The sequence below is a fragment of the Taudactylus pleione genome, unplaced genomic scaffold (assembly GCF_031769625.1).
Source record: "Taudactylus pleione unplaced genomic scaffold, aTauple2 ptg000092l, whole genome shotgun sequence".
Classification (NCBI taxonomy): domain Eukaryota; kingdom Metazoa; phylum Chordata; class Amphibia; order Anura; family Myobatrachidae; genus Taudactylus; species Taudactylus pleione.
This window is the reverse complement of record NW_028284494.1, coordinates 14,464,342-14,486,110: the sequence shown is the minus strand read 5'-3', so window position 1 is coordinate 14,486,110 and position 21,769 is coordinate 14,464,342.

The following is a 21,769-nucleotide window of genomic DNA, read 5'->3' as shown; positions in this document are numbered from 1 at the left end:
AGCCTGCTGAAGTTGGTTTTCTTTACCACAGGATCCCAAGCCTACTGAAGTTAGGTTTGTTTACCACAGGATCCCAAGCATCCTGAAATTGGGTTTCTTTACCACAGGATCACAAGCCTGTTGACTAAGGCTCTTTACAACAATATCCCAAGCCTTCTGAAATTGGGTTTCTTTATCAAAGGATCCCAAGACTGAAATTGGGTTTCTTTACCAAGGGATCCCAAGCCTGCTAAAATTGGGTTTCTTTACCACAGGAACCCAAGCCTGCTGAATGCAGGATCTTTACCACAGGATCGAAAGCCTGCTGAAATTGCACTTCTTTACCACATGATCCCAAGCCTGCTGAAATTGGGTCTTTACCACAGGATCCCAAGCCTGATGAATTTAGGCTCTTTACCAAAGGATCCCAAGCCTGCTGAAATTGGGATTCTTTACCACAGGATCACAAGCCTGCTGAATTAAGGCACTTTACAACAAGATTCCAAGCCTGTTGAAATTGGGTTTCTTTACCAAAGGATTCCAAGCCTGAAATTGGGTTTCTTTACCAAAGGAGCCCAAATGGGCTAGAATTGGGTTGCTTTGCCACAGGATCCCAAGCCTGCAGAAATTGGGTTTCTTTACCACAGGATCCCAAGCCTGCTGAATTTAGGCTCTTTACCACAGGATCCCAAGCCTGCCGAAATTGGGTTTCTTTACCACAGGATCCCAAGCCTGCCGAAATTGGGTTTTTTTACCACAGGATCCCAAGCCTGCTGAATGAAGGCTCTTTACAACAAGATTCCAAGCCTGCTGAAATTGGATTTCTTGACCAAAGGATCCCAAGCCTGAAATTGTGTCTTTACCAAAGGATCCCAAGCCTGCTAAAATTGGGTTTCTTTGCCACAGGATCCCAAGCCTGCTGAAATTGTGTTTATTTACCACAAGATTTCACGCCTGATTTTGGGTTTCTTAATGGTTCCCAAGCCAGAGCTACTGCTTGATTAATTCATAGCAGAAGACATTTTTTTATCAATGCTCAATGTTTTTCAGAATAGTCTATATGGTAGTTCCATTTCCATTGCTGAAGGTGCAGGAATATTAGCAATAATATGCTCTTTTGTAACAATTAGGAATCTTTTCTCAGTGACTAGTAAAATGATTGAGCATGACCATGAGGGTGCATGAAACTGACTAATGCATCATAATGCTCATCAGAAGTTTCACAAATGTTCCCTATCCACCACTTGTCATAAATACAACCAATGTACTGCCCTGGTGCAAGGTTTGCAATTTTTGTTGTATAAGGCAAATTCAGTTGGGTACTTACTGTGAGAGCCATTTAAACATGCCTCATAATATTAAACACTGTGTTAGCCTAAAGTTTCCTCAGAAGGGAGAAAACAGGTATTAAAGTTAGGTCACTTTCAGCTTACGCAATACTTAAAATTATGGTCAAAGAGGTATGTTTAAATGGCTCTGAGTATAAAGCAATGAGAGCTTAAATCTTGTAATTAAGCACAGCTATACAACTTTTAGTGCTAATTTTAAAAATATTTATTTGGACTAATAAAGACAAATTTTTTGTTAAATTAAGATGAAAGTTATAAAAAAAATCAGTCACGACTACTTTAATGAGATTTAGTTTAAATTGTTAATTTGCAATTAAATTTTAATGTGTTGCGTTGGTCCATGGTGGCTTTGCCACTACCACTTCCTAAAGAAATGGTAACCCCATCGCCTAGGGGCCACGCCCGATAGCCATGCAACAACAGCCACGGGTGGGTCTCTTTCCTAGGATCCCAAGCCTGAAATTTAGGTTCTTTACCACAGGCTCACAAGCCTGCTCAAATGGGTTTCTTTACCACAGGATCCCAGGCCTACTGAAGTTGGGTTTCTTTACCACAGGATCCCAAGCCTGCTGAATTTGGGTTTCTTTACCATAGGATCCCAAGCCTGCTGAATTAAGGCCCTATACCACAGGAGCCCAAGCATCCTGAAATTGGGTTTCTTTACCAAAGGATCCCAAGCCTGAAATTGGGTTTCTTTACCAAAGGATCCCAAGCCTCTTTAAATTGGGTTTCTTTACCCCAGGTTCCCAAGCCTGCTGAATTAAGGCTCTTTACCACTGGATCCCAAGCATGCTGAAATTGGGTTTCTTTACTAAAGGATCCTAAGCCTGAAATTGGGTTTCTTTACCAAAGGATCCCAAGCCTCTTAAAATTGGGTTTCTTTACCCCAGGATCCCAAGCCTGCTGAATTAAGGCTCTTTACCCCAGGATCCCAAGCCTGCTGAATTAAGGTTCTTTACCCCAGGATCCCAAGCCTGCTGAAATAAGGCTCTTTACCACAGGATCCCAAGCCTGCTGAATTAAGGGTCTTTACCACAGGATCCCAAGCCTGCTGAATTAAGGCTCTTTACCACAGGATCCCAAGCCTGCTGAATTAAGTCTCTGTACCACAGGATCCCAAGCCTGCTGAATTAAGGCTCTTTACCACAGGATCCCAAGCCTGCTGAATTAAGGCTCTTTACCACAGGATCCCAAGCCTGCTGAATTAAGGCTCTTTACCACAGGATTCCAAGCCTGCTCAATTAAGGCTCTTTACCACAGGATCCCAAGCCTGCTCAATTAAGGCTCTTTACCACAGGATCCCAAGCCTGCTGAATTAAGGCTCTTTACCACAGGATCCCAAGCCTGCTGTATTAAGACTCTTACCACAGGATCCCAAGCCTGCTCAATTAAGGCTCTTTACCACAGGATCCCAAGCCTGCTCAATTAAGGCTCTTTACCACAGGATCCCAAGCCTGCTAAAATTGTGTTTCTTTACCATAGGATCCCAAGCCTGCTGAATTTAGGCTCTTTACCACAGGATCCCAAGCCTCCTGAAATTGGGTTTCTTTACCACAGGATCCCAAGCCTGCTGAAATAAGGCTCTTTCCAACAAGATCCCAAGCCTGCTGAAATTGGGTTTCTTTACCAAAGGATCCCAACCCTGAAATTGGGTTTCTTTACCAAAGTATCCCAAGCCTGCTAAAATTGGATTTCTTTACCACAGGATCCAAAGCCTGCAGAAATTGGCTTTCTTTACCATAGGATCCCAAGCCTGCTGAATGAAGGCTCTTTACCAAAGGATCCCAAGCCAGCTAGAATTGGGTTTCTTTGCCACAGGATCCCAAGCCTGCAGAAATTGGGGTTCTTTACCACAGGATCCCAAGCCTGCTGAATTTAGGCTCTTTACCACAGGATCCAAAGCCTGCTGAAATTGGGTTTCTTTACCACAGGATCCCAAGCCTGCTGAATTAAGGCTCTTTACAACAAGATACCAAGCCTGCTAGAATTGGGTTTCTTTGCCACAGGATCCCAAGCCTGCTGAATTTGGGTTTCTTTACCACAGGATCCCAAGCCTGCTGAATTTAGGCTCTTTACCACAGGATGCCAAGCCTGCTGAATTAAGGATCTTTACAACAGGATCCCAAGCCTGCTGAATTAAGGCTCTTTACCACAGGATTCCAAGCCTGCTCAATTAAGGCTCTTTACCACAGGATCCCAAGCCTGCTCAATTAAGGCTCTTTACCACAGGATCCCAAGCCTGCTGAATTAAGGCTCTTTACCACAGGATCCCTTGCCTGCTGAATTAAGGCTCTTACCACAGGATCCCAAGCCTGCTCAATTAAGGCTCTTTACCACAGGATCCCAAGCCTGCTGAATTTAGGCTCTATACCACAGGATCCCAAGCCTCCTGAAATTGGGTTTCTTTACCACAGGATCCCAAGCCTGCTGAAATAAGGCTCTTTCCAACAAGATCCCAAGCCTGCTGAAATTGGGTTTCTTTACCAAAGGATCCCAACCCTGAAATTGGGTTGCTTACCCAAGTATCCCAAGCCTGCTAAAATTGGATTTCTTTACAACAGGATCCAAAGCCTGCAGAAATTGGGTTTCTTTACCATAGGATCCCAAGCCTGCTGAATGAAGGCTCTTGACCAAAGGATCCCAAGCCAGCTAGAATTGGGTTTCTTTGCCACAGGATCCCAAGCCTGCAGAAATTGGGGTTCTTTACCACAGGATCCCAAGCCTGCTGAATTTAGGCTCTTTACCACAGGATCCAAAGCCTGCTGAAATTGGGTTTCTTTACCACAGGATCCCAAGCCTGCTGAATTAAGGCTCTTTACAACAAGATACCAAGCCTGCTAGAATTGGGTTTCTTTGCCACAGGATCCCAAGCCTGCTGAATTTGGGTTTCTTTACCATAGGATCCCAAGCCTGCTGAATTTAGGCTCTTTACCACAGGATACCAAGCCTGCTGAATTAAGGATCTTTACAACAGGATCCCAAGCCTCCTGAATTAAGGCTCTTTACCACAGGATCAAAAGCCTGCTGAATTAAGGCTCTTTACCACAGGATCCCAAGCCTGCTGAATTAAGACTCTTTACCACAGGATCCCAAGCCTGCTGAATTAAGGCTCTTTACCACAGGATTCCAAGCCTGCTCAATTAAGGCTCTTTACCACAGGATCCCAAGCCTGCTCAAATAAGGCTCTTTACCACAGGATCCCAAACCTGCTGAAGTTAGGTTTCTTTACCACAGGATCCAAATCCTGCAGAAATTGGGTTTCTTTACCATAGGATCCCAAGCCTGCTGAATGAAGGCTCTTTACCAAAGGATCCCAAGCCTGCTGATATTGTGTTTCTTTACTATAGGATCAGAAGCCTGCTGAATTTAGGCTCTATACCACAGCATCCCAAGCCTCCTGAAATTGGGTTTCTTTACCACAGGATCCCAAGCCTGCTGAATTAAGGCTCTTTACAACAAGATCCCAAGCCTGCTGAAATTGGGTTTCTTTACCAAAGGATCCCAACCCTGAAATTGGGTTGCTTTACCAAAGTATCCCAAGCATGCTAAAATTGGGTTTCTTTACCACAGGATCGAAAGCCTGCAGAAATTGGGTTTCTTTACCATAGGATCCCAAGCCTGCTGAATGAAGGCTCTTTACCAAAGGATCCCAAGCATGCTAGAATTGGGTTTCTTTGCCACAGGATCCCAAGCCTGCAGAAATTGGGTTTCTTTACCATAGGATCCCAAGCCTGCTGAATTTAGGCTCTTTACCAAAGGATCCCAAGACTGCTAGAATTGGGTTTCTTTGCCACAGGATCCCAAGCCTGCAGAAATTGGGTTTCTTTACCACAGGATCCCAAGCCTGCTGAATTTATGCACTTTACCACAGGATCCCAAGCCTACTGAAATTGGGTTTCTTTACCACAAGATCCCAAGCCTGCTGAATTAAGGCTCTTTACAACTAGATTCCAAGCCTGCTAGAATTGGGTTTCTTTGCCACAGGATCCCAAGCCTGCTGAATTTGGGTTTCTTTACCACAGGATCCCAAGCCTGCTGAATTTAGGCTCTTTACCACAGGATGCCAAGCCTGCTGAAATTGGGTTTCTTTACCAAAGGATCCCAAGCCTGTAAAAATTGGGTTTCTTTGCCACAGGATCCCAAGCCTGCTGAATTAAGGCTCTTTACCACAGGATCCCAAGCCTGCTGAATTAAGGATCTTTACCACAGGATCCCAAGCCTGCTGAATTAAGGCTCTTTACCAGAGGATCCCAAGCCTGCTGAATTAAGGCTCTTTACCACAGGATCCCAAGCCTGCTGAATTATGACTCTTTACCACAGGATCCCAAGCCTGCTGAATTAAGGCTCTTTACCACAGGATCCCAAGCCTGCTCAATTAAGACTCTTGACAACAGGATACCAAGCCTGCTGAATTAAGGCGCTTTACAACAAGATTCCAAGCCTGTTGAAATTGGGGTTCTTAACCAAAGGTTCCCAAGCCTGAAATTGGGTTTCTTTACCAAAGGATCCCAAACCTGCTATAATTGGGTTTCTTTGCGACAGGATCCCAAGCCTGCATAAATTGGGTTTCTTTGCCACAGGATCCCAAGCCTGCTGAATTTGCGTTTCTTTACCACAGGATCCCAAGCCTGCTGAATTTAGGCTCTTTACCACAGGATCCCAAGCCTGCTGAATAAAAGCTCTTTACCACAGGATCCCAAGCCTGCTGAATTAAGGCTCTTTACCACAGGATCCCAAGCCTGCTCAATTAAGGCTCTTTTCCACAGGATCCCAAGCCTGCTGAAGTTGGTTTTCTTTACCACAGGATCCCCAGCCTACTGAGGTTAGGTTTGTTTACCACAGGATCCCAAGCATCCTGAACTTGGGTTTCTTTACCACAGGATCACAAGCCTGTTGACTAAGGCTCTTTACAACAATATCCCAAGCCTTCTGAAATTGGGTTTCTTTACCAAAGGATCCCAAGACTGAAATTGGGTTTCTTTACCGCAGGATCCCAAGCCTGCTAAAATTGGGTTTCTTTACCGCAGGATCCCAAGCCTGCTGAATGCAGGATCTTTACCACAGGATCGAAAGCCTGCTGAAATTGCACTTCTTCACCACATGATCCCAAGCCAGCAGAAATTGGGTCTTTACCACAGGATCCCAAGCCTGATGAATTTAGGCTCTTTACAAAACGATCCCAAGCCTGCTGAAATTGGGATTCTTTACCACAGGATCCCAAGCCTGCTGAATTTAGGCTCTTTACCACAGGATGCCAAGCCTGCTGAAATTGGGTTTCTTTGCCACAGGATCCCAAGCCTGCTGAATTAAGGCTCTTTACCACAGGATCCCAAGCCTGCTAAATTAAGGATCTTTACCACAGGATCCCAAGCCTGCTGAATTAAGGCTCTTTACCACAGGATCCCAAGCCTGCTGAATTAAGACTCTTTACCACAGGATCCCAAGCCTGCTGAATTAAGGCCCTATACCACAGGATCCCAAGCCTGCTGAATTAAGGCCCTATACCACAGGATCCCAAGCCTCCTGAAATTGGGTTTCTTTACCAAAGGATCCCAAGCCTGAAATTGGGTTTCTTTACCAAAGGATACCAAGCCTATTTAATTTGGGTTTCTTTACCCCAGGTTCCCAAGCCTGCTGAATTAAGGCTCTTTACCACTGGATCCCAAGCATGCTGAAATTGGGTTTCTTTACCAAAGGATCCTAAGCCTGAAATTGGGTTTCTTTACCAATGGATCCCAAGCCTCTTAAAATTGGGTTTCTTTACCAAAGGATCCCAAGCCTGCTGAATTAAGGTTCTTTACCCCAGGATCCCAAGCCTGCTGAGTTAAGGTTCTTTACCACAGGATCCAAGCCTGCTGAAATAAGGCTCTTTACCACAGGATCCCAAGCCTGCTGAATTAAGGCTCTTTACCACAGGATGCCAAGCCTGCTGAATTAAGGCTCTTTACCACAGGATCCCAAGCCTGCTGAATTAAGGCTCTTTACCACAGGATCCCAAGCCTGCTGAATTAAGGCTCTTTACCACAGGATCCCAAGCCTGCTGAATTAAGGCTCTTTACCACAGGATCCCCAGCCTGCTGAATTAAGGCTCTTTACCACAGGATCCCAAGCCTGCTCAATTAAGGCTCTTTACCACAGGATCCCAAGCCTGCTCAATTAAGGCTCTTTACCACAGGATCCCAAGCCTGCTTAAGGTAGGTTTCTTTACAACAGGATCCCAAGCCTGCTAAAATTGTGTTTCTTTACCATAGGATCCCAAGCCAGCTGAATTTAGGCTCTATACCACAGGATCCCAAGCCTCCTGAAATTGGGTTTCTTTACCACAGGATCCCAAGCCTGCTGAATTAAGGCTATTTACAACAAGATCCCAAGCCTGCTGAAATTGGGTTTCTTTACCAAAGGATCCAAACCCTGAAATTGGGTTGCTTTACCAAAGTATCCCGAGCCTGCTAAAATTGGGTTACTTTACCACAGGATCCAAAGCCTGCAGAAATTGGGTTTCTTTACCAAAGGATCCCAAGCCTGCTGAATGAAGGCTCTGTACCAAAGGATCCCAAGCCTGCTAGAATTGGGTTTCTTTGCCACAGAATCCCAAGCCTGCAGAAATTGGGTTTCTTTACCATAGGATCCCAAGCCTGCTGAATTTAGGCTCTTTACCACAGGATCCCAAGCCTGCTAGAATTGGGTTTCTTTGCCACAGGATCTCAAGCCTGCAGAAATTGGGTTTCTTTACCACAGGATCCCAAGCCTGCTGAATTTAGGCTCTTTACCACAGGATCCCAAGCGTGCTGAAATTGGGTTTCTTTACCACAGGATCCCAAGCCTGCTGAATTAAGGCACTTTACAACAAGATTCCAAGCCTGCTAGAATTGGGTTTCTTTGCCACAGGATCCCAAGTCTGCTGAATTTGGGTTTCTTTACCACAGGATCCCAAGCCTGCTGAATTTAGGCTCTTTACCACAGGATGCCAAGCCTGCTGAAATTGGGTTTCTTTACCAAAGGATCCCAAGCCTGTAAAAATTGGGTTTCTTTGCCACAGGATCCCAAGCCTGCTGAATTAAGGCTCTTTACCACAGGATCCCAAGCCTGCTGAATTAAGGCTATTTACCACAGGATCCCAAGCCTGCTGAATTAAGGCTCTTTACCACAGGGTCCCAAGCCGGCTGAATTAAGGCTCTTTACCACAGGCTCCCAAGACTGCTCAAATGGATTTCTTTACCACAGGATCCCAGGCCTACTGAAATTGGGTTTCTGTACCACAGGATCCCAAGCCCACAGAAGTTGGGTTTCTTTACCACAGGATCCCAAGCCTGCTGAATTTGGGTTTCTTTACCATAGGATCCCAAGCCTGCTGAATTAAGGCCCTATACCACATGATCCCAAGCCTCCTGAAATTGTGTTTCTTTACCAAAGGATCCCAAGCCTGAAATTGGGTTTCTTTACCAAAGGATCCCAAGCCTCTTTAAATTGGGTTTCTTTACCCCAGGTTCCCAAGCCTGCTGAATTAAGGCTCTTTACCACTGGATCCCAAGCATGCTGAAATTGGGTTTCTTTACCAAAGGATCCTAAGCCTGAAATTGGGTTTCTTTACCAAAGGATCCCAAGCCTCTTAAAATTGGGTTTCTTTACCAAAGGATCCCAAGCCTGCTGAATTAAGGTTCTTTACCCCAGGATCCCAAGCCTGCTGAATCAAGGTTCTTTACCCCAGGATCCCAAGCCTGCTGAAATAAGGCTCTTTACCACAGGATCCCAAGCCTGCTGAATTAAGGCTCTTTACCACAGGATCCCAAGCCTGCTGAATTAAGGCTCTTTACCACAGGATCCCAAGCCTGCTGAATTAAGGCTCTTTACCACAGGATCCCAAGCCTGCTGAATTAAGGCTCTTTACCGCAGGATCCCAAGCCTGCTGAATTAAGGCTCTTACCACAGGATCCCTAGCCTGCTCAATTAAGGCTCTTTACCACAGGATCCCAAGCCTGCTCAATTAAGGTTCTTTACCCCAGGATCCCAAGCCTGCTGAATCAAGGTTCTTTACCCCAGGATCCCAAGCCTGCTGAAATAAGGCTCTTTACCACAGGATCCCAAGCCTGCTGAATTAAGGCTCTTTACCACAGGATCCCAAGCCTGCTAAAAATGTGTTTCTTTACCATAGGATCCCAAGCCTGCTGAATTTAGGCTCTATACCACAGGATCCCAAGCCTCCTGAAATTGGGTTTCTTTACCACAGGATCCCAAGCCTGCTGAAATAAGGCTCTTTCCATCAAGATCCCAAGCCTGCTGAAATTGGGTTTCTTTACCAAAGGATCCCAACCCTGAAATTGGGTTGCTTTACCAACGCATCCCAAGCCTCCTAAAATTGGGTTTCTTTACCACAGGATCCAAAGCCTGAAGAAATTGGGTTTCTTTACCATAGGATCCCAAGCCTGCTGAATGAAGGCTCTTTACCAAAGGATCCCAAGCCAGCTAGAATTGGGATTCTTTGCCACAGGATCCCAAGCCTGCTGAATTTGGGTTTCTTTACCACAGGATCCCAAGCCTGCTGAAATTAGGCTCTTTACCACAGGATGCCAAGCCTGCTGAATTAAGGATCTTTACCACAGGATCCCATGCCTGCTGAATTAAGGCTCTTTACCACAGGATCAAAAGCCTGCTGAATTAAGGCGCTTTACCACAGGATCCCAAGCCTGCTGAATTAAGACTCTTTACCACAGGATCCCAAGCCTGCTGAAATAAGGCTCTTTACCACAGGATCCCAAGCCTGCTCAATTAAGGCTCTTTACCACAGGATCCCAAGCCTGCTCAATTAAGGCTCTTTACCACAGGATCCCAAACCTGCTGAAGTTAGGTTTCTTTACCACAGGATCCAAAGCCTGCAGAAATTGGGTTTCTTTACCATAGGATCCCAAGCCTGCTGAATGAAGGCTCTTTACCAAAGGATCCCAAGCCTGCTGATATTGTGTTTCTTTACTATAGGATCCCAAGCCTGCTGAATTTAGGCTCTATACCACAGGATCCCAAGCCTCCTGAAATTGGGTTTCTTTACCACAGGATCCCAAGCCTGCTGAATTAAGGCTCTTTACAACAAGATCCCAAGCCTGCTGAAATTGGGTTTCTTTACCAAAGGATCCCAACCCTGAAATTGGGTTGCTTTACCAAAGTATCCCAAGCATGCTAAAATTGGGTTTCTTTACCACAGGATCCAAAGCCTGCAGAAATTGGGTTTCTTTACCATAGGAACCCAAGCCTGCTGAATGAAGGCTCTTTACCAAAGGATCCCAAGCCTGCTAGAATTGGGTTTCTTTGCCACAGGATCCCAAGCCTGCAGAAATTGGGTTTTTTTACCATAGGATCCCAAGCCTGCTGAATTTAGGCTCTTTCCCAAAGGATCTCAAGCCTGCTAGAATTGGGTTTCTTTGCCACAGGATCCCAAGCCTGCAGAAATTGGGTTTCTATACCACAGGATCCCAAGCCTGCTGAATTTAGGCTATTTACCACAGGATGCCAAGCCTGCTGAAATTGGGTTTCTTTACCAAAGGATCCCAAGCCTGTAAAAATTGGGTTTCTTTGCCACAGGATCCCAAGCCTGCTGAATTAAGGCTCTTTACCACAGGATACCAAGCCTGCTGAATTAAGGATCTTTACAACAGGATCCCAAGCCTGCTGAATTAAGGCTCTTTACCACAGGATCCCAAGCCTGCTGAATTAAGGCTCTTTACCACAGGATCCCAAGCCTGCTGAATTAAGACACTTTACCACAGGATCCCAAGCCTGCTGAATTAAGGCTCTTTACCACAGGATCCCAAGCCTGCTCAATTAAGACTCTTTACCACAGGATCCCAAGCCTGCTGAATTAAGGCACTTTACAAAAAGATTCCAAGCCTGTTGAAATTGGGGTTCTTTACCAAAGGTTCCCAAGCCTGAAATTGGGTTTCTTTACCAAAGGATCCCAAATCTGCTATAATTGGGTTTCTTTGCCACAGGATCCCAAGCCTGCATAAATTGGGTTTCTTTGCCACAGGATCCCAAGCCTGCTGAATTTGCGTTTCTTTACCACAGGATCCCAAGCCTGCTGAATTTAGGCTCTTTACCACAGGATCCCAAGCCTGCTGAATTAAGGCTCTTTACCACAGGATCCCAAGCCTGCTGACTTAAGGCTCTTTACCACAGGATCCCAAGCCTGCTGAATTAAGGCTCTTTTCCACAGGATCCCAAGCCTGTTGAAGTTGGTTTTCTTTACCACAGGATCCCCAGCCTACTGAAGTTAGGTTTGTTTACCACAGGATCCCAAGCATCCTGAAATTGGGTTTCTTTACCACAGGATCACAAGCCTGTTGACTAAGGCTCTTTACAACAATATCCCAAGCCTTCTGAAATTGGGTTTCTTTACCAAAGGATCCCAAGACTGAAATTGGGTTTCTTTACCGCAGGATCCCAAGCCTGCTAAAATTGGGTTTCTTTACCGCAGGATCCCAAGCCTGCTGAATGCAGGATCTTTACCACAGGATCGAAAGCCTGCTGAAATTGCACTTCTTTACCACATGATCCCAAGCCTGCAGAAATTGGGTCTTTACCACAGGATCCCAAGCCTGCTGAATTAAGGCGCTTTACAACAAGATTCCAAGCCTGTTGAAATTGGGTTTCTTTACCAAAGGATTCCAAGCCTGAAATTGGGTTTCTATACCAAAGGAGCCCAAACGGGCTAGAATTGGGTTTCTTTGCCACAGGATCCCAAGCCTGCAGAAATTGGGTTTCTTTGCCACAGGATCCCAAGCCTGCTGAATTTAGGCCCTTTACCACAGGATCCCAAGCCTGCCGAAATTGGGTTTCTTTACCACAGGATCCCAAGCCTGCCGAAATTGGGTTTCTTTACCACAGGATCCCAAGCCTGCTGAATTAAGGCTCTTTACAACAAGATTCCAAGCCTGCTGAAATTGCGTTTCTTGACCAAAGGATCCCAAGCCTGAAATTGTGTCTTTACCAAAGGATCCCACGCCTGCTAAAATTGGGTTTCTTTGCCACAGGATCCCAAGCCTGCTGAAATTGTGTTTATTTACCACAAGATTTCACGCCTGATTTTGGGTTTCTTAATGGTTCCCAAGCCAGAGCTATTGCTTGATTAATTCATAGCAGAAGACATTTTTTTATCAATGCTCAATGGTTTTGAGAATAGTCTATATGGTAGTTCCATTTACACTGCTGAAGGTGCAGGAATATTAGCAATAATATGCTCATTTGTAACAATTAGGAATCTTTTCTCAGTGACTAGTAAAATGATTGAGCATGACCATGAGGGTGCATGAAACTGACTAATGCATCATAATGCTCATCAGAAGTTTCACAAATGTTCCCTATCCACCACTTGTCATAAATACAACCAATGTACTGCCCTGGTGCAAGGTTTGCAATTTTTGTTGTATAAGGCAAATTCACTTGGGTACTTATTGTGAGAGCCATTTAAACATGCCTCATAATATTAAACACTGCGTTAGCCTAAAGTTTCCTCAGAAGGGAGAAAACAGGTATTAAAGTTAGGTCACTTTCAGCTTACGCAATACTTAAAATTATGGACAAAGAGGTATGTTTAAATGGCTCTGAGTATAAGGCAATGAGAGCTTAAATCTTGTAATTAAGCACAGCTATACAACTTTTAGTGCTAATTTTAAAAATATTTATTTGGACTAATAAAGACAAATTTTTTGTTAAATTAAGATGAAAGTTATAAAAAAAATCAGTCACGACTACTTTAATGAGATTTAGTTTAAATTGTTAATTTGCAATAAAATTTTCATGTGTTGCGTTGGTCCATGGTGGCCTTGCCACTACCACTTCCTAAAGAAATGGTAACCCCATCGCCTAGGGGCCACGCCCGATAGCCATGCAACAACAGCCATGGGTGGGTCTCTTTCCTAGGATCCCAAGCCTGAAATTTAGGTTCTTTACCACAGGCTCCCAAGCCTGCTCAAATGGGTTTCTTTACCACAGGATCCCAGGCCTACTGAAATTGGGATTCTGTACCACAGGATCCCAAGCCCACTGAAGTTGGGTTTCTTTACCACAGGATCCCAAGCCTGCTGAATTTGGTTTTCTTTACCATAGGATCCCAAGCCTGCTGAATTAAGGCCCTATACCACAGGATCCCAAGCCTTCTGAAATTGGGTTTCTTTACCAAAGGATCCCAAGCCTGAAATTGGGTTTCTTTACCAAAGGATCCCAAGCCTCTTTAAATTGGGTTTCTTTACCCCAGGTTCCCAAGCCTGCTGAAATTGGGTTTCTTTACAAAAGGATCCTAAGCCTGAAATTGGGTTTCTTTACCAAAGGATCCCAAGCCTCTTAAAATTGGGTTTCTTTACACCAGGATCCCAAGCCTGCTGAATTAAGGCTCTTTACCCCAGGATCCCAAGCCTGCTGAATTAAGGTTCTTTACCCCAGGATCCCAAGCCTGCTGAAATAAGGCTCTTTACCACAGGATCCCAAGCCTGCTGAATTAAGGCTCTTTACCACAGGATCCCAAGCCTGCTGAATTAAGGCTCTTTACCACAGGATCCCAAGCCTGCTGAATTAAGGCTCTTTACCACAGGATCCAAAGCCTGCTGAATTTGGGCTCTTTACCACAGGATCCCAAGCCTGCTGAATTAAGGCTCTTTACCACAGGATCCCAAGCCTGCTGAATTAAGGCTCTTTACCACAGGATCCCAAGCCTGCTGAATTAAGGCTCTTTACCACAGGATCCCAAGCCTGCTGAATTAAGGCTCTTTACCACAGGATCCCAAGCCTGCTGAATTAAGGCTCTTTACCACAGGATCCCAAGCCTGCTGAATTAAGGCTCATTACCACAGGATCCAAAGCCTGCTGAATTTAGGCTCTTTACCACAGGATCCCAAGCCTGCTGAATTAAGGCTCTTTACCACAGGATCCCAAGCCTGCTGAATTAAGACTCTTTACCACAGGATCCCAAGCCTGCTGAATTAAGGCTCTTTACCACAGGATCCCAAGCCTGCTCAATTAAGGCACTTTACCACAGGATCCCAAGCCTGCTCAATGAAGGCTCTTTACCACAGGCTCCCAAGCCTGCTCAAATGGGTTTCTTTACCAGAGGATCCCAGGCCTACTGAAATTGGGTTTCTGTACCACAGGATCCCAAGCCCACTGAAGTTGGGTTTCTTTACCGCAGGATCCCAAGCCTGCTGAATTTGGGTTTCTTTAAAATAGGATCCAAAGCCTGAAATTGGGTTTCTTTACCAAAGGATCCCAAGCCTCTTTAAATTGGGTTTTTTTACCCCAGGTTCCCAAGCCTGCTGAATTAAGGCTCTTTACCACTGGATCCCAAGCATGCTGAAATTGGGGATCTTTACCAAAGGATCCTAAGCCTGAAATTGGGTTTCTTTACCAAAGGATCCCAAGTCTCTTAAAATTGGGTTTCTTTACCAAAGGATCCCAAGCCTGCTGAATTAAGGTTCTTTACCCCAGGATCCCAAGCCTGCAGAATTAAGGTTCTTTACCCCAGGATCCCAAGCCTGCTGAAATAAGGCTCTTTACCACAGGATCGCAAGCCTGCTGAATTAATGCTCTTTACCACAGGATCCCAAGCCTGCTGAATTAAGGCTCTTTACCACAGGATCCCCAGCCTGCTGAATTAAGGCTCTTTACCACAGGATCCCAAGCCTGCTGATTTAAGGCTCTTTACCACAGGATCCCAAGCCTGCTGAATTAAGGCTCTTTACCACAGGATCCCAAGCCTGCTGAATTAAGGCTCTTAACCACAGGATCCCAAGCCTGCTGTATTAAGGCTCTTTACCACAGGATCCCAAGCCTGCTCAATTTAGGCTCTTTACCACAGGATCCCAAGCCTGCTCAATTAAGGCTCTTTACCACAGGATCCCAAGCCTGCTGAAGTTAGGTTTCTTTACAACAGGATCCCAAGCCTACTTAAGTTAGGTTTCTTTACCACAGGATCACAAGCCTGCTAAAATTGTGTTTCTTTACCATAGGATCCCAAGCCTGCTGAATTTAGGCTCTATACCACAGGATCCCAAGCCTCCTGAAATTGTGTTTCTTTACCACAGGATCCCAAGCCTGCTGAATTAAGGCTCTTTACAACAAGATCCCAAGCCTGCTGAAATTGGGTCTCTTTACCAAAGGATCCCAACCCTGAAATTGGGTTGCTTTACCAAAGTATCCCAAACCTGCTAAAATTGGGTTTCTTTACCACAGGATCCAAAGCCTGCAGGAATTGGGTTTCTTTACCATAGGATCCCAAGCCTGCTGAATGAAGGCTCTTTACCAAAGGATCCCAAGCCTGCTAGAATTGGGTTTCTTTGCCACAGGATCCCAAGCCTGCAGAAATTGGGTTTCTTTACCACAGGATCCCAAGCCTGCTGAATTTAGGCTCTTTACCAATGGATCCCAAGCCTGCTGAAATTGGGTTTCTTAACCACAGGATCCCAAGCCTGCTGAATTAAGGCTCTTTACAACAAGATTCCAAGCCTGCTAGAATTGGGTTTCTTTGCCACAGGATCCCAATCCTGCTGAATTTGGGTTTCTTTACCAGAGGATCCCAAGCCTGCTGAATTTAGGCTCTTTACCACAGGATGCCAAGCCTGCTGAAATAGGGTTTCTTTACCAAAGGATCCCAAGCCTGTAAAAATTGGGTTTCTTTGCCACAGGATCCCATGCCTGCTGAATTAAGGCTCTTTACCACAGGATCCCAAGCCTACTGAATTAAGGATCTTTACCACAGGTTCCCAAGCCTGCTGAATTACGGCTCTTTACCACAGGATCAAAAGCCTGCTGAATTAAGGCTCTTTACCACAGATTCCCAAGACTGCTGAATTAAGACTCTTTACCACAGGATCCCAAGCCTGCTGAATTAAGGCTCTTTACCACAGGATCCCAAGCCTGCTCAATTAAGGCTCTTAACCACAGGATCCCAAGCCTGCTCAATTAAGGCTCTTTACCACAGGATCCCAAACCTGCTGAAGTTAGGTTTCTTTACCACAGGATCCAAAGCCAGCAGAAATTGGGTTTCTTTACCATAGGATCCCAAGCCTGCTGAATGAAGGGTCTTTACGAAAGGATCCCAAGCCTGCTGAAATTGGGTTTCTTTACCACAGGATCCCAAGCCTGCTTAATTAAGGCGCTTTACAACAAGATTCCAAGCCTGTTGAAATTGGGTTTCTTTACCAAAGGTTCCCAAGCCTGAAATTGGGTTTCTTTACCAAAGGATCCCAAACCTGCTATAATTGGGTTTCTTTGCCACAGGATCCCAAGCATGCAGAAATTGGGTTTCTTTACCACAGGATCCCAAGCCTACTTAAGTTAGGTTTCTTTACCACAGGATCCCAAGCCTGCTAAAATTGTGTTTCTTTACTATAGGATCCCAAGCCTGCAGAATTTAGGCTCTATACCAAAGGATCCCACGCCTCCAGAAATTGGGTTTCTTTACCACAGGATCCCAAGCCTGCTGAATTAAGGCTCTTTACAACAAGATCCCAAGCCTGCTGAAATTGGGTTTCTTTACCAAAGGATCCCAACCCTGAAATTGGGTTGCTTTACCAAAGTATCCCAAGCATGCTAAAATTGGGTTTCTTTACCACAGGATCCAAAGCCTGCAGAAATTGGGTTTCTTTACCATAGGATCCCAAGCCTGCTGAATGAAGGCTCTTTACCAAAGGATCCCAAGCCTGCTAGAATTGGGTTTCTTTGCCACAGGAGCCCAAGCCTGCAGAAATTGGGTTTCTTTACCATAGGATCCCAAGCCTGCTGAATTTAGGCTCTTTACCAAAGGATCCCAAGCCTGCTAGAATTGGGTTTCTTTGCCACAGGATCCCAAGCCTGCAGAAATTGGGTTTCTTTACCACAGGATCCCAAGCCTGCTGAATTTAGGCTCTTTACCACAGGATCCCAAGCCTGCTGAAATTGGGTTTCTTTACCACAGGATCCCAAGCCTGCTGAATTAAGGCTCTTTATAACAAGATTCCAAGCCTGCTAGAATTGGGTTTCTTTGCCACAGGATCCCAAGCCTGCTGAATTTGGGTTTCTTTACCACATGATCCCAAGCCTGCTGAATTTAGGATCTTCACCACAGGATGCCAAGCCTGCTGAAATTGGGTTTCTTTACCAAAGGATCCCAAGCCTGTAAAAATTGGGTTTCTTTGCCACAGGATCCCAAGCCTGCTGAATTAAGGCTCTTTACCAGGATACCAAGCCTGCTGAATTAAGGATCTTTACAACAGGATCCCAAGCCTGCTGAATTAAGGCTCTTTACCACAGGATCCCAAGCCTGCTGAATTAAGGCTCTTTACCACAGGATCCCAAGCCTGCTGAATTAAGGCTCTTTACCACAGGATCCCAAGCCTGCTGAATTAAGGCTCTTTACCACAGGATCCCAAGCCTGCTCAATTTAGGCTCTTTACCACAGGATCCCAAGCCTGCTCAATTAAGGCTCTTTACCACAGGATCCCAAGCCTGCTGAAGTTAGGTTTCTTTACAACAGGATCCCAAGCCTACTTAAGTTAGGTTTCTTTACCACAGGTTCACAAGCCTGCTAAAATTGTGTTTCTTTACCATAGGATCCCAAGCCTGCTGAATTTAGGCTCTATACCACAGGATCCCAAGCCTCCTGAAATTGGGTTTCTTTACCACAGGATCCCAAGCCTGCTGAATTAAGGCTCTTTACAACAAGATCCCAAGCCTGCTGAAATTGGGTCTCTTTACCAAAGGATCCCAACCCTGAAATTGGGTTGCTTTACCAAAGTATCCCAAACCTGCTAAAATTGGGTTTCTTTACCACAGGATCCAAAGCCTGCAGGAATTGTGTTTCTTTACCATAGGATCCCAAGCCTGCTGAATGAAGGCTCTTTACCAAAGGATCCCAAGCTTGCTAGAATTGGGTTTCTTTGCCACAGGATCCCAAGCCTGCAGAAATTGGGTTTCTTTACCACAGGATCCCAAGCCTGCTGAATTTAGGATCTTTACCAATGGATCCCAAGCCTGCTGAAATTGGGTTTCTTAACCACAGGATCCCAAGCCTGCTGAATTAAGGCTCTTTACAACAAGATTCCAAGCCTGCTAGAATTGGGTTTCTTTGCCACAGGATCCCAATCCTGCTGAATTTGGGTTTCTTTACCAGAGGATCCCAAGCCTGCTGAATTTAGGCTCTTTACCACAGGATGCCAAGCCTGCTGAAATAGGGTTTCTTTACCAAAGGATCCCAAGCCTGTAAAAATTGGGTTTCTTTGCCACAGGATCCCATGCCTGCTGAATTAAGGCTCTTTACCACAGGATCCCAAGCCTGCTGAATTAAGGATCTTTACCACAGGATCCCAAGCCTGCTGAATTACGGCTCTTTACCACAGGATCAAAAGCCTGCTGAATTAAGGCTCTTTACCACAGATTCCCAAGCCTGCTCAATTAAGGCTCTTAACCACAGGATCCCAAGCCTGCTCAATTAAGGCTCTTTACCACAGGATCCCAAACCTGCTGAAGTTAGGTTTCTTTACCACAGGATCCAAAGCCTGCAGAAATTGGGTTTCTTTACCATAGGATCCCAAGCCTGCTGAATGAAGGGTCTTTACGAAAGGATCCCAAGCCTGCTGAAATTGGGATTCTTTACCACAGGATCCCAAGCCTGCTGAATTAAGGCACTTTACAACAAGATTCCAAGCCTGTTGAAATTGGGTTTCTTTACCAAAGGTTCCCAAGCCTGAAATTGGGTTTCTTTACCAAAGGATCCCAAACCTGCTATAATTGGGTTTCTTTGCCACAGGATCCCAAGCATGCAGAAATTGGGTTTCTTTACCACAGGATCCCAAGCCTACTTAAGTTAGGTTTCTTTACCACAGGATCCCAAGCCTGCTAAAATTGTGTTTCTTTACTATAGGATCCCAAGCCTGCAGAATTTAGGCTCTATACCACAGGATCCCACGCCTCCAGAAATTGGGTTTCTTTACCACAGGATCCCAAGCCTGCTGAATTAAGGTTCTTTACAACAAGATCCCAAGCCTGCTGAAATTGGGTTTCTTTACCAAAGGATCCCAACCCTGAAATTGGGTTGCTTTACCAAAGTATCCCAAGCATGCTAAAATTGGGTTTCTTTACCACAGGATCCAAAGCCTGCAGAAATTGGGTTTCTTTACCATAGGATCCCAAGCCTGCTGAATGAAGGCTCTTTACCAAAGGATCCCAAGCCTGCTAGAATTGGGTTTCTTTGCCACAGGATCCCAAGCCTGCTGAAATTGGGTTTCTTTACCATAGGATCCCAAGCCTGCTGAATTTAGGCTCTTTACCAAAGGATCCCAAGCCTGCTAGAATTGGGTTTCTTTGCCACAGGATCCCAAGCCTGCAGAAATTGGGTTTCTTTACCACAGGATCCCAAGCCTGCTGAATTTAGGCTCTTTACCACAGGATCCCAAGCCTGCTGAAATTGGGTTTCTTTACCACAGGATCCCAAGCCTGCTGAATTAAGGCTCTTTATAACAAGATTCCAAGCCTGCTAGAATTGGGTTTCTTTGCCACAGGATCCCAAGCCTGCTGAATTTGGGTTTCTTTACCACATGATCCCAAGCCTGCTGAATTTAGGATCTTTACCACAGGATGCCAAGCCTGCTGAAATTGGGTTTCTTTACCAAAGGAACCCAAGCCTGTAAAAATTGGGTTTCTTTGCCACAGGATCCCAAGCCTGCTGAATTAAGGCTCTTTACCACAGGATCCCAAGCCTGCTGAATTAAGGATCTTTACCACAGGATCCCAAGCCTGCTGAATTAAGGCTCTTTACCACAGGATCCCAAGCCTGCTGAATCAAGGCTCTTTACCACAGGATCCCAAGCCTGCTGAATTAATGCTCTTTACCACAGGATCCCAAGCCTGCTCAATTAAGACTCTTTACCACAGGATCCCAAGCCTGCTGAATTAAGGCGCTTTACAACAAGATTCCAAGCCTGTTGAAATTGGGTTTCTTTACCAAAGGTTCCCAAGCCTGAAATTGGGTTTCTTTACCAAAGGATCCCAAGACTGCTGAAATTGTGTTTATTTACCACAAGATTTCACGCCTGATTTTGGGTTTCTTAATGGTTCCCAAGCCAGAGCTATTGCTTGATTAATTCATAGCAGAAGACATTTTTTTATCAATGCTCAATGTTTTTCAGAATAGTCTATATGGTAGTTCCATTTACATTGCTGAAGGTGCAGGAATATTAGCAATAATATGCTCATTTGTAACAATTAGGAATCTTTTCTCAGTGACTAGTAAAGTGATTGAGCATGACCATGAGGGTGCATGAAACTGACTAATGCATCATAATGCTCATCAGAAGTTTCACAAATGTTCCCTATCCACCACTTGTCATAAATACAACCAATGTACTGCCCTGGTGCAAGGTTTGCAATTTTTGTTGTATAAGGCAAATTCACTTGGGTACTTATTGTGAGAGCCATTTAAACATGCCTCATAATATTAAACACTGCGTTAGCCTAAAGTTTCCTCAGAAGGGAGAAAACAGGTATTAAAGTTAGGTCACTTTCAGCTTACGCAATACTTAAAATTATGGACAAAGAGGTATGTTTAAATGGCTCTGAGTATAAGGCAATGAGAGCTTAAATCTTGTAATTAAGCACAGCTATACAACTTTTAGTGCTAATTTTAAAAATATTTATTTGGACTAATAAAGACAAATTTTTTGTTAAATTAAGATGAAAGTTATAAAAAAAATCAGTCCCGACTACTTTAATGAGATTTAGTTTAAATTGTTAATTTGCAATTAAATTTTAATGTGTTGCGTTGGTCCATGGTGGCTTTGCCACTACCACTTCCTAAAGAAATGGTAACCCCATCGCCTAGGGGCCACGCCCGATAGCCATGCAACAACAGCCACGGGTGGGTCTCTTTCCTAGTATCCCAAGCCTGAAATTTAGGTTCTTTACCACAGGCTCCCAAGCCTGCTCAAATGGGTTTCTTTACCACAGGATCCCAGGCCTACTGAAATTGGGTTTCTGTACCACAGGATCCCAAGCCCACTGAAGTTGGGTTTCTTTACCACAGGATCCCAAGCCTGCTGAATTTGGTTTTCTTTACCATAGGATCCCAAGCCTGCTGAATTAAGGCCCTATACCACAGGATCCCAAGCCTTCTGAAATTGGGTTTCTTTACCAAAGGATCCCAAGCCTGAAATTGGGTTTCTTTACCAAAGGATCCCAAGCCTCTTTAAATTGGGTTTCTTTACCCCAGGTTCCCAAGCCTGCTGAAATTGGGTTTCTTTACAAAAGGATCCTAAGCCTGAAATTGGGTTTCTTTACCAAAGGATCCTAAGCCTGAAATTGGGTTTCTTTACCAAAGGATCCCAAGCCTCTTAAAATTGGGTTTCTTTACACCAGGATCCCAAGCCTGCTGAATTAAGGCTCTTTACAACAAGATTCCAAGCCTTCTAGAATTGGGTTTCTTTGCCACA